The sequence below is a fragment of the Parasteatoda tepidariorum genome, chromosome X1 (genome assembly GCF_043381705.1).
Source record: "Parasteatoda tepidariorum isolate YZ-2023 chromosome X1, CAS_Ptep_4.0, whole genome shotgun sequence".
Lineage (NCBI taxonomy): Eukaryota > Metazoa > Arthropoda > Arachnida > Araneae > Theridiidae > Parasteatoda > Parasteatoda tepidariorum.
In genome coordinates, this window is record NC_092214.1 from 35,304,595 (window position 1) to 35,317,801 (window position 13,207).

Sequence of the window (13,207 nt, forward strand, 5' to 3'; positions counted from 1 at the left end):
TTTCTTTTTGTTTAAATGTCCTAATACGTTAAAATGAGATACCTAAAGGTTTAAGATCAAGAAGAATATCTAAGTACTCGAATTGCGAGTTGTAGTGCAACACCTCACAGTCACTCTTGTACAGAAAACTTCAAAAGCACTTTCGTCGAAGTCACATCTATCAAGAAAACCAATATCGTAGCTCAGACAAATCTTCCAATATTGACTTCAAATTCAAATTGAATGTTTAAAATTACATTCCTTATCGAAGTGCTTATATTTATTTATTGTATTATTTTATTTATTGTAAAACTTTTTTGTTATAATTTATTTTTTGAAAGTTTTTTTTAGGAAATTTTGGAATTTTTTTTAAAAAACGCAATATTCTTACAAAAATTAATAAGCCACAAAAAAATCACATGTTCTTCTTTTAATCACATGTATTTTATATTGAATCTCAGTAAAAATTGGAAAAAAAATTGTTTACAGTGGCCTAAACCATTAGTACACGTATATAGTGACAAATTGAATAGATAATACCAAGAAACTGAAGTGGTAAGATGTTACTTGATTAAAAACATCATTCGTGTCAAAAATATACAAATTAGAAATAACAGTCGGCATGTTTCGAGCACTCAAAAATAGGCACCCATTTTAAGGCTTGTCAGGCGTGAATGAGAAGAAATGAAAGTGGTTTAAAATATAAAACGTAAAGTTGCCAACGAAAAATGGAAAAATAAATGTGATAAATCAAAACTAGAAAAACCACAGAAGCCGAGAGAGAAAAAAGATGAAAAACTGAACAAGAAAAATAAAAGTGACTGAGAGGGGCAAATTAGGTAAAATGCATTTCCACGCTTTTAACAAAAATTTGAAATATCAGTCGTCATGTTTCAAGTGCTCAAAAAAAGTGCATTTCAAGTGTGCCAAATGCATTTCCATGATGGACCACTTGGATCAGTCTGCGTAGTGACCGAGTGTGCGCGATATGGGTCCACGTTAAACTGTTCTACCGTAAAGTGCTCGACTTCACGTGCAGGTCGTTGGGCTACCGAAGCGGGGGTGCCATCCCTTCAGCAGAGGATTAAAATTGTGATGGCATGTCTTCGGATCATCCTCAGGGGTGTTTGCCAGACCGTCGCCAATAGCCCATTGTGTAGCTCTAATGCGATGTAAATGAACTACAACAACAGCAACAACAGCATTTCCACGATGCAAAGGACTTTTCCCCACTAGGCCACTGTGGTTTTTCTTGTTTAGGTTTCTCACCTTTATTTTTCCAATTTTCGTTGGTTTATATTTCAAATCATTTTTGATTCCTCTCATTCACGTCTGACAAGTCTTGAAAATGGGCTCCTATTTTTGAGCGTTTGAAACACGTCCACTGTTATTTCAGTTTGTATATTTTTGAAGGAAACGAATCTTTTAATCAAGTAATAGCGACAAATTATTTCTCTTAAAAACAAATTATCTTTACTTATTTTCAGTATCCTAAGAAACATAATATTTAAAAATAAGAGATATTGTTAATCTTGGAAACAAAATAGTCTTTACTTATTTCGGTATCCTAAGAAACACAATATATAAAAATAAGAGATATTGTTAGTCTTGGAAAAAAAAATAATCTTCACTTATTTCAGTATCCTAAGAAACATAATATTTAAAAATAAGAGATATTGTTAGTCTTGGAAAAAAAATAATCTTTACTTATTTCAGTATCCTAAGAAACATAATATATAAAAATAAGAGATATTGTTAGTCTTGGAAAAAAAATAATCTTCACTTATTTCAGTATCCTAAGAAACATAATATTTAAAAATAAGAGATATTGTTAGTCTTGGAAAAAAAATAATAATTATATTAATAGCTAATATGATTCTCAAAATGTTTTCCTTGAATGAATCGGCAGAGAAATTGCATTTAAAAACAAATATCTCAAATCAATGGAAAAGTAAATGCAAAATCAGTTCCATTGAAATAAAATAAATTAATTCATAAAAGCGAGAGCAGCCTTTGCCAGTAATGTTAAGCACTTAATCCCGGGTATTTCTAAGGCAGGGCAGGATTGATACCCAAATAGGCATCAAATCGATATTTTAGATAATGCGCCTCTAATCCTCGTAACTGACGTAAGCTTTTCTGAAGCCTTCACACACAAATGACATTCTTGAAACATATAGTACAACCGTCAGAAGGATAATAAACTGTGAGGACGGTATCGATACATACCGCTTTTCATTCCAAATTATCGAAGGAATTTAATTAAAATTAGTGTGTCAAAATTTGCTGTATTCCTTAACATTCAACTGACTTGTGTTCCATTAAATGAATTACGATAAAGTATATAATCCTCACAGGAAAAGATAGCGAATGAAAGACGGCCTTTAATTTATTAATTAGATTTGAAATTGCAATTTATATTTGAATGGGAGGATTTTTTTTTTTTTGAATTTAAATTTAGTCATTCCAGTTATTCTTATTTTTTCTTGATTTCATGAGGATAATATGCATTGAAACTAAACTTATTTTTTATTTTAAATAAAACTTAATATATTCGCCCCAAAGCTAAAGCTGAACAACGTAAGATGAGAACAAATAATAGCTTATATACAGAAATATTATAGATTTGGTTCTGTAATAAAAAAATGTTTTCAGAGGGGGAAAAAGGGAAGATGCAGAAAGAAAATTATAAACAAGTTATATGGGAAAAGATCAAAAGTATAGGGACGTGTTCCATTAAAACGTGTTCCAAGCTTGAACAAGATAAAACAACTAAAGAAAGGAGATAAGAAACAGAGAGCTATGCAGACTTAGAGAAAATGAAAAACTTTCTGCGAGCACAAAATTTCAGTTAAAAACTTTTTGTAGGCAATTTATTTATTGTTGTAACTACTTTCAATTCTTTCCATTACCACCTAACTTGGACTAAATTTGTTCGAAAATCACAGATTATTACCACCTAATTTGGACGAAAATCACGGATTTTTTTTAAAGTGTTATAATTCTTATAAAACTATATAGATTATTATATATATCAGCCAGGAGATCTCTTAGGGTTTTAGCGGCCCTGGGCGAAACATTAAGGCATTTTTTCATGGTTAATAAAAATCAAGTTTTGTTTAACAAAATATGTATTAAACATTGTATTTTTTTTTCACTCAGAATTAATTTTTCATTCATTTCATTTGTTCGAAAATCACGGATTATTACCATCTAATTTGGACAAAAATCACGGATTTTTTTTAAAAATGTTATAATTCTCATGAAACTATATAGATTATTATATACACCAGCCAGGAGAGCGCTTATGGTTTTAGCGGCCCTGGGCGAAGCATTAAGACCATGGTTAATGAAAATCAAGTTCTGTATAACAAAATATGTATTAAACATTGAATTTTTTGTTTCATTCAGAATTTTTTAAAAATTGTTTTCACGTTTAACGATCAAACCAAAAACATTAATAAATTGCAAAGACAGAGAACTAAATTGTCAAATGAAAAGTAAATTAATTTTGATCAGAAAACATTTTAAAAAATAAATTATACTTGACAGAACAAGTTTTTATTTACAAGTAGATATTTAATAAGTTCTAAAATTACTTGCATTGAGATAAATTTGCATGAAATTAAATGGGTGCAATTGAAATATATTTATTGCTAATAAAACAGTAAATTATATTGCATACTATAATAAGCACATTAAAATATCAAAAATGATATGAAATGAATAATGAAAAATTATAATTTAAAACTTACATTTTTATTTACATTCAAACTTTTTAAAAAAAGAGAGAGATTTTGTCTCTTAATTTATTAACTTATTTCTTGATTCTATGAATAAAGCATTTATTATCATTGAGATTTGATTTCAATGGTTTATTATCACAGCCTTAAGTATAATATATTAGTTAATGGAGTACTGTAAGTAAAGTACTGTAAGTGTACTGTAAGTAAAGTACTGTAAGTGTTTTTAGATTAATTTTTTTGTTAAAAAAGCATAATGTGATTCAAATAAATGATTTTTTGTTAAAACTTCATATTTTTAAATTATTACAATCCTGCTTTTTGTTTTTCTTGACATTTTCCCTAGCAGTTTTTAGAGATTGCTCTCCAGACACACTCACAAATCAGCAACAGTTGAAATTTTTAATATGATTAATCACTATATCATAAAAGTTGAAAAAAAAAGTTCCATGTTGCTATTTTAAAAACTACATTCCTCATATAAAGGAGCATTAACTGAAATGAAATTCACCATTTTGAAATATAAATTATAGTAACTCCCATGAATTATATATCCAAGGAATAGTAAAAATCTATCCAAAAGTTAGCAAATGTGAAGAAAAACTTGTAATAAAACTATTAATCAATCCGGAATTTTTTGGCGGCCCTAAATTTTAGCGGTCATGGGTGGTCGCCCATCTTTCCCACCCCTAAACACAACCCTGATACCAGCATAGATTTTCTATAAATATAGCGTTTTTTTTTTCTTTTTTTTTGAAGATTTAAAACTAGCTATTGTTGTCGTATCCTAATTTCTAAAATTTTATTCTAATTTTCTAAAAGTTGGGTAGAATATGGGAATTCTGAACCTGGCAGCTTTTTCTCTTATTTACTTTTTCTTTTTTTTTTAAATAATGAGTAAAATTAAAAAAATTTCCGCAATGGAGACAAATTTGCTCGTGTGTAATTTGTGCATATCTGGATATACGCAGGAGGTTTCAATCAGAACAGTAGTATGTCTGAATAAATCAGAGCAACGTGGATAAAGCATAGATAGAGATACAATTACGGACATACTACAGTTTCGTTTCCATAAAGAGTAACCTTCTTCAGTGTTTAAACACAATATGACAGTAGAAAAATAAGGAAACAAACATGTTGCAAAAGAAGAAAAAATAAGTGCTTAACCAATAGGAGAAAAGGAACAAGCTTGAACATGATAATAAAAGAAGGAAGATAAGTAACGGGGGTGTGAGATGGTTGGGAATCCCAGTTTGTTAAAAATTTAAATAAGAATATAACGATTGGAAAATAAAAATTACATTTCAACTTAGTATTACGTAACATCATATTCCATAAACATTTTATAGGCTTATAATATTTTTATTATAATTGTAACAGCTCAAAAAATTTATTGTTCTGGATTACACATGGTCTACTTATTCACTTAATCACTAATACTCAACATTTTTGAGGTTGGTACTATTTAGGGTGTAGGTGGTACGAATTAGGTAACCGGTTTCCTAAATCGTACCACTTGCAGACCTTGATAGAACTATTTTCAGTACTTTTTGAGCAAATAATGTATAAAAAAAATAATATAAGTAGCTGAATAACTTTATTTTATTATTAAAATATTTTAAATGTAGTTGTCAATGATTTGTGACTGATAAAATTTAAATGTGAAAAATGGTACAATTTAGATGACCTTCTTATTTTTTCAAAATATTTTTCTTTAGTTGACTTTCTTTTAACTGAATTTATCAAATTCAATATTACTTATATTTTATGACATGTAGAAATTTGTCCATTGAAATGAAAAAAAAATAAATAAACTAGCTAATTTATTTTTAGGAGTATGCCTGTTTTAGGATCATTAGAGTTTTTGTAATTATAGTTGCGCCACAGTTCCAAATTTGCACACAAAAAATTACGAACAAAGAATTGAGACAAAATCGTTAATTTATTAAGTGTGATGCAATGTAACTGGATTAGATGAAATATAACTTAAACAGGTAAAAAGTGTAAATTTTTTTCATTTTATTTATCATTTTTTCTTAAAATTCTAATTTGTAATTTGATTTATTCTAATAGTTTGAAGCTTAAACTCTGTCTGTTGTAAGAAAGAAATCAAACAATTTAATTCACTTTCAGAATTAATAACTGTTTTAGGTTTCTTCAGAGTTTGTGTAAATATAGAAACGCCATTATTCTAGATTTGCAGATAAATTTTTTTTTTAGAAAGGAATTAAGTGAAAATTGGAAATTTCTTTGTTGTGCAGTCATTCCGGGTGAGGTGCAATAAAACTCATACAAATAAAAGAGCATTTTATTTATCTTCAGTTGGTTTTCTCCTGCGCATTTTCAAGGTTAAATTAAAGTTTATTTAGAGAAGGGTAGAATTCTGTCCATTATTTGCTAACTGTTTTCAGAATTTATGTTTGCTTTATGTTTCTTAAGGGTCTTTGTAATTATAGACACGGCAAAATTTCAGATTTTTTGAGGAAAATTTTTGAGTTAAGAATTAAGTCAAAATCATCAATTTTCTTAGACGGGATGTCATCTTAGAAGAAGTGCAAAGAAGTCATTCAAACAAAAAAGTGCATTTTATTTTTCTATAGTTGATTTTCTTTTCTTCGAATTTGTGTGATAAACCTCAACTTTATTAAGAAAGTTTGAAGAGCAGAATTCTATTCATTAACTTTATTTTTATTTTTCTTAAATTCTAATTTGTAATTTAATTTATTTTAATATTCTGAAGCTTAAAACTCTGTCAATTGTATGAAAGAAATCAAACAATTTAATTCCCTTTCAGAATTAATAGCTCTTTTAGGTTTCTTTATAGTTTGTGTAAATATAGAAGCGCCATTATTCTAGATTTGCAGATAAAAATTTTATTAGAACGGAATTAAGTGAAAATTTCTTTGTTGTGCAGTCATTCCAGGATGAGGTGCAATAAAACTCATACAGATAAAAGAGCATTTTATTTATCTTCAGTTGGTTTTCTCCTTCTGTGAATTCGCAAGGTTAAATTAAAGGTTATTTAGAGAAGGGTAGAATTCTGTCCATTATTTTCTAACTATTTTCAGTTTTCCGAATTAATGTTTGCTTTATGTTTCGTAAGGGTCTTTGTAATTATAGACAAGGCAAAATTTCAGATTTTTTGAGGAAAATTTTGGAATGAAGAATTAAGTCAAAATCATCAATTTTCTTAGTCGGAATGTCATCTAAGATCAGTGTTTCCCAAAGTGTAGTACGCGTACCCCCAGGGGTACGGGAACAGTTTAGAGGGGGTACGCGTTCTTATGTGAAATATCTTGCAGCAAACGAAAATTTTAAAATTTTTTATTCAAAGTAATTACGTATAATTACGTATAATAAAGTATAATTACGTATTTTTCTGTTGGCTATTTTTTACAGATTTAACAGTTAATATTTAGTGGTGTCAACAGCCAGTTATGATTTTTAACTTTTGTGCAATTTTTTTATAGTAAAAAATACATTCATTTTTTTTTATCAGTGGTACGAAGAATTTAGAAGGGGTACACAAAAGTCATAAGTTTGGGAAACACTGTCTTAGATGAAGTGCAAAGAAGTCATTCAAACAAAAAAGTGCATTTTATTTTCCTTTAGTTGATTTTCTTTTCTTCGAATTTGTAAGATAAAACTCAACTTTATTAAGATAGTTCGAAGAGCAGAATTCTATTCATTAAATTAACGAAATTAAACTATCCCAGAGTTAATGTCTATTTTTTTTAGAGTCTTAATAATTTAGAAGCTAAATCCAAATTTTAAATTAACCCATTTTATTTCATTAATTATATGATCTACTCGATTTTTATCGACAAGATATTCATTCTTTGTTCTTAGAGGATGGGTTGTAAAAACGAAATTCGTCTCAAAGTCATAGCCGATCCGAAATTGGTTTGGAAGCATAAAAGAACGCAAATTGTGACACGCAAGTTGAGTGAAGGGTGGAACTAAAGTTCCTGGAGCCATTATACTTGTTTACGACTGAACAACTCGTTCAAATACGAGAGTAAGAAACGAAAACGACTCGTAAACGAACGATTGAAGAATATCAGACAATCTAAACTTTTCTTCTTTCTTAAAGCTATCTTCTTTCCTTTAAAGAAGACTGCGATTAATCTTCTTTATTTGCTTAGTTTTTTTAAGTTCATGTTCACACACAAACTAATGAGAAAACTTTTGCTTCGGACATATGGCAGTGGTGTAGAAAACTGAAAATTTAAATTTTTGTTTTCGCGATGGAAAGTTATTTTTATTCTTTTCAGCAACTGAGAATAATTTCAAAAACTGTTGAGATTGTTGAAAATGTTCAAATGCATCTAGAACAGCTATCACAAATCAGACTACTAAATAAAGTGTAGGAAGAGATAAATCGAAAGAAGAAAACTTGGTAAATAAATAATATAGATCTTTCTCATAATGAGAAAGAGGAACGGAATAATATGTGGGGGATATACTAACATAAGAAGAGTCAAATCATTTTAGATTTCATAGTTATTGCAGATATCTTTATGGAAATAACATCAATCTTTACATTTATCTTATCTAAAATAATAAATAAAATAGAAAAAATAGGGAAAATAGTTCTCCTATCCCAAATAAAATCAATAAATAAAACGAAATGCAAAGTTAAAGAAGAGAACTGTGCAAATAAATAACATTGAACCTCTCTATTACTTGAAAAATAGTTAGAAAATAATGTTAGGGTTATTTACTGTAGTTTTATGGAGATGATAACCCAAAATATTTTGTTTTGTACTTACCAGAACAAAAATCGGTAGAAAAAACTAACAAACACAGATACTACCAGTAATTAAAAAAAAAAACAACCTAAAATAACACACAATGTTTTTGTTGTCGTTAGGCCATTAAGGTAATTGGTGCGATTGTTCTTGTTTTCCAGTGGTGCCATCTATGGCCAAGAATTCGACTTCTGCCACACCCATACGTCGCACCCGTCTATAGGGCGGACCCATTCATACATTCATTCATTCATCCACAGATCGTAATTTTGATCTGAACCGGAGAACGATCTATCTCCAATTAAGTACCTCCAGAGGTATTGATTTGTTACGGGAACATGGAGGACTTTGTGACCGGACTGATTTAACGTGCACTAGTCACCATTTCAGCCGTGATGGATTCGAACTCCCGCTCTCGCATACGTGTGTCTAGCACCGTGCCGATCAGGCTATCCCAGCCATAATATATAATAACATACGTATTTAATAGCAGAAGTAGAATAAAATAAATTTAATTTCAATTTGATAGTATAACAGTCTGAGGAATTAATAATGAGATATTTTATATATGATCTTAATGTAAACAACAACCACTACAAGTAACAACAACCAGTAGCAGCAGTAGTAGCCTCAGCAGAAGCATCAACAACAACAATAATAATAGGAAGATGAAAGAAAACCATTTTATCTCTAATAAGATCAATAAATGAAGTTAAATGAAAAGTTACACGCGACAAAAAGTTTTTACTATTAGAGTTTGCCCTAATGAGATAAGAGTTGTGAAATAATGTTTCAGTGATTTACTAACTTATGAAATGGGGAATATATTATATTTCATTGTTATAATAAAAAAAAAAAATATGGAGTTATTAATACAAACATTTTTAGATTTCTCTTTAGAAGATTAAAAAATAGATATACAGACCAGGACTTACAAAATACTAGCTGCTCTTGAATTTGAGTATTTTGATTTTTTTTTTTTGAGCCTAAGGAATAAAATAATAGCTAAATCATTTGAACAGAAAAAATGTAATTGTATGCTCCGGTGCAAGAATAAGATAAGTCTAAATTTTTGATTAAGGATAAATATAACTGCTCCGATTATTTTAAGAACTGGGTACGGATGTAACATTAATTCTCTCTTGTGTAGTAAACAGTATGGAGAGAGGTCGATGCAAACCTGTTATCATTCTAATTTAATTTGGCTTTTACCAATAATTAATGAAACTTGATTTACTTTGTTCTTGCACCAAACTTCTCAATTAGCTAATAATAATAATAATAATTAAAATTACGCTCACAAAATCGAATATGCTACCAGAATCTAAGATTTACACAAGGGTGGGTCGAAAAAATCTAAATACTTTAAATATTTTCTCGGTAGTGCGAAAAGTTGCCAACTACCATCATTAATAAATAGGCAGAATCTTATAACCCTTAATTGATGTTTTCTGTCTCCTCTATAAGCTAAAAGTTGTGAAAGTTGTCTTATTCAAAAAATAATAGATTTTGTTAATACACTTGAAGTAGCACTTATAAGTAACAATTTTTTTTCCATAAAGAACATCTAAACAAAATTTTTGAATTATATATCAATCTCTTTTTTAACTGATATTGATGGGTGGCAGAATTGAGTCTTCTGAATTATCTTCTGCCCAACTGAATAGATCAAACAAAATTTGGGTGCTGTTGAAATGGCAGAAGATATTGAGTTACAGTCGTATAATTTCGTACAGGTATTTTTGCTAAAAATGGTAATTTTTAAGTGTTACTAAGTCAATCCACAAGTTAATACATATTTTTTTCTTCAATTTTTTGCATTTTTAGCCAAATTTTCTTAACGTTTGGACCATTGAGGCGACAGTTATCAATTCAGAGTTGAAACATTTTGAATATTTTTTAAAGAGGACGCTACAGAGCGTAAAAAACCTTTCATGGTGAATTCTCTTTCAACTATATTAGTAATTTAAAATTTAAAGTATTTATAAAATTTAGTTCAGTTATATCAAAAGAACTATTATGTTTTAAATACTAAATTCCTTTTTTTTATATCATATTATAGAGCAGCTATCATGGAGAGGAAAAGCAATCATTTGATAATTTACCATTGAATGTTCAAAAAAATGTAGCATTTGAAACTTCATAGTTTATTCTTGTTTTATCTAAACTCATATTTTTCTGTACTTTAAATCCTATAGAGAGTTTGCCATTAAGGATTTCTCCTGCGGTATAACATCCTCTTAATGATGCTAGTTGGCAACTTTTCCGAGCTAAAGATTAAAGCTTTGACTTTTTTTACCCACTCTAGTCTACATACTGGAAAGTTAAGACACTAATTACTGTACAGGTAAAAGGGCATCGGAAGATTACACCGAAGAGCCATTATATTATGACCACCCTGCTAATAACATGTAGGACCACCTTTAGTCCTCAAAACTGCTAGCACCCGCCGTGCCATTGATTCCACAAGGTGCTGATAGGTAGTCTGAGGTATCTGGTACCAAGCGCTCACCAACTGGTCCTGCAATTCCCTCACATTGCGAGGGGGTAGCGTGGCAGCACGAATTTGGTTTTCCAAGTAGGACCACAAATGCTCTATTGGATTAAGGTCAGGTGAATTTGGGGGCCAAGACATGACTTGAAAGTCACTGGAATGTTCCTCGACGATTCGATCCTTATGACATGGTGCATTATCCTGTTGGTAAACACCATCCCCCGCAGGAAAAACTGTTGCCATGAATGGGTGAACCTGGTCTGCAACGATGTTCAAGTAGCTTACAGACGTCAGGGATTGTTCTATGAGGATTATGGGTCTTAATGTGCCCCATGAAAACATTGTTCCTGGGCGAGAAACCATGAAAACCTGGGAGAGCCCATTGTTATAGATGGAGGATGGTCATAATGTAATGCTCTTCGGTGTCTATTGTGTAATATATTTTTTCTTGTAGAATTTCATACACAAAATTATGGGATTCTAACATGAAATCGCTTTAACCTGAAAGAAGTAATTTTTTGTTGTCTTACTCAAAACACGTGCCTTAGCTCCTCGCCAGTGTTTTAAAAATGATTGTTACTTATAATTATTCCAATCATGATATTAAATCATTTGAATTGAATAAAGTTACTATTCATGAAAAGATTCTATTCAGCAAATGAAACAAACTATTGATTTTTGTAGAAGGATCATCAATGAAATTCAATGAGAAGTTCACTAAATTGATTAAACCTGTGCTCAAGAGATTTCGTGTTGAAGTGGTATTCAATATAATAAGTATTAAGTAGATAACTTAGAAGTAGAAGTTTCTCTGTTTTAATTTATTTCTCAGTTATATGACAATTGCTATTGCTAAAGTTTATTTCGGCAATCGCACCTGCTAAGAAAGTTTCAAAAGATTGCGGTAAAGTGCTGTTGTTTGTGATTAAAATTTTTTTAAATAATAATATATCTAATTTCAAATCATTTGACGAAATTAAAAATACTTTTTTATTAAAAAGTATTTAGATTAAAAGAATTATATTTAAAGAATTATATTTAAAGAGGTGATTATATTTATATTGACAGTATTTAAAAATTTACTGGAAAGCGGCTAAAGTTAAAGTATCTATTAGTGCAGAAATGTAATGTGTAATGTCAAAGCATAAAATTTTCTTCATAGATTGTCTGTTTTTAGTAAAATTTTTTTCACCGAATGACGCTGCAAGTAGTAAACCTGTAAATCCAAGAGAAAAATTTAAAAATCACATCATAAAATCTTTTTATGAATGAAAATATCATTACAAATAAAATATCCACCATTAGCCACAAATAACATGTAGTAATGGGAGAAAGAAATTTCAATAAATTAAAATACAGCGGAAAAAATGGTAAAAAGGATTCACAGCGCAATTTATTGGAAAATTTCCCATAAATTTGCAGCAAGAATCATTGTTTTAACCTTAACTTATTTCCTGCTATAAATTTTTGAAAACAGTTTGTCTAATTTCGGATACTTTGTTAAATTCAAAAAAAACAAAAACATTCTCTAAGTAAAAAAGAAAGTATTTTTTTTACTCACAAAAAAAGGCCTTAAATATTGGAAGAAATAGACGTATTAAATAATGAGCAAAATTTTGGTGACACAATATGGCTCCTAAACATTACAAATTGTCCTTTTTATTAAAAAAAATTATAGGGTAATCAGGTTTTTTTATTGTAAGATACAGGGAATATTTAATATTAGGAATAAGGGAATTTTTCTGATTTTTAAAAAAAATTTAATTATTGAATCACTACGCAATGGCTTATACAGGTCAGTTTACAAAATGATACAAAAATTAACGTGAATTAAAAAAAATCATACTGTTTTTAATGTTAACAAATAAGGTAGATTTTTTAAAAAGGGACATGTGACTTCCAGAATTCGCAAAACTTTTTTTTGTCTAAAACGTTTAGAAAATTTATGTTTACTGTTTGGTATTGATATTTTCATCAATTAATTAGATTATTAAAACCAATTTGAGTTCGATTTTTCCCAATAGTCTTTGCAGTTTGAAAAACGTTTACAACTTTTCATCTTTACAGTTTTGAAACCGTTTGCAACTGATACGGTTTAAAAACCGCTAATACAAAGCTATAATGGTGTTTAGTAACCATTTTCAACTAGCATGGTTTCTAAACCTATTCTAAAGATAAAATTTAACTGGACATAGGAGTTAGGTTATGTTAGGCAACGAGCATTGAAGTTAGATAGTAGT

At 29.4% G+C, this 13,207-nt stretch overlaps 2 protein-coding genes across 3 annotated transcripts in view; both read right to left on the reverse strand.

Moving 5' to 3' along the window:
* LOC107445938 (uncharacterized) overlaps positions 1–4,693 on the reverse strand; it is a 91,492-nt gene extending 86,799 nt beyond the window's left edge. Inside the window, exon 1 of the mRNA XM_071187805.1 lies at positions 4,690–4,693. The gene's annotated coding sequence lies outside the window, so the exon portion shown is untranslated. The remainder of the gene's footprint in view (positions 1–4,689) is intronic.
* The window catches only part of LOC107448989 (sarcoglycan beta), a 135,009-nt gene that overhangs the window by 19,669 nt on the left and 102,133 nt on the right, over positions 1–13,207 (reverse strand). The gene's annotated exons all lie outside the window — the stretch shown is intronic.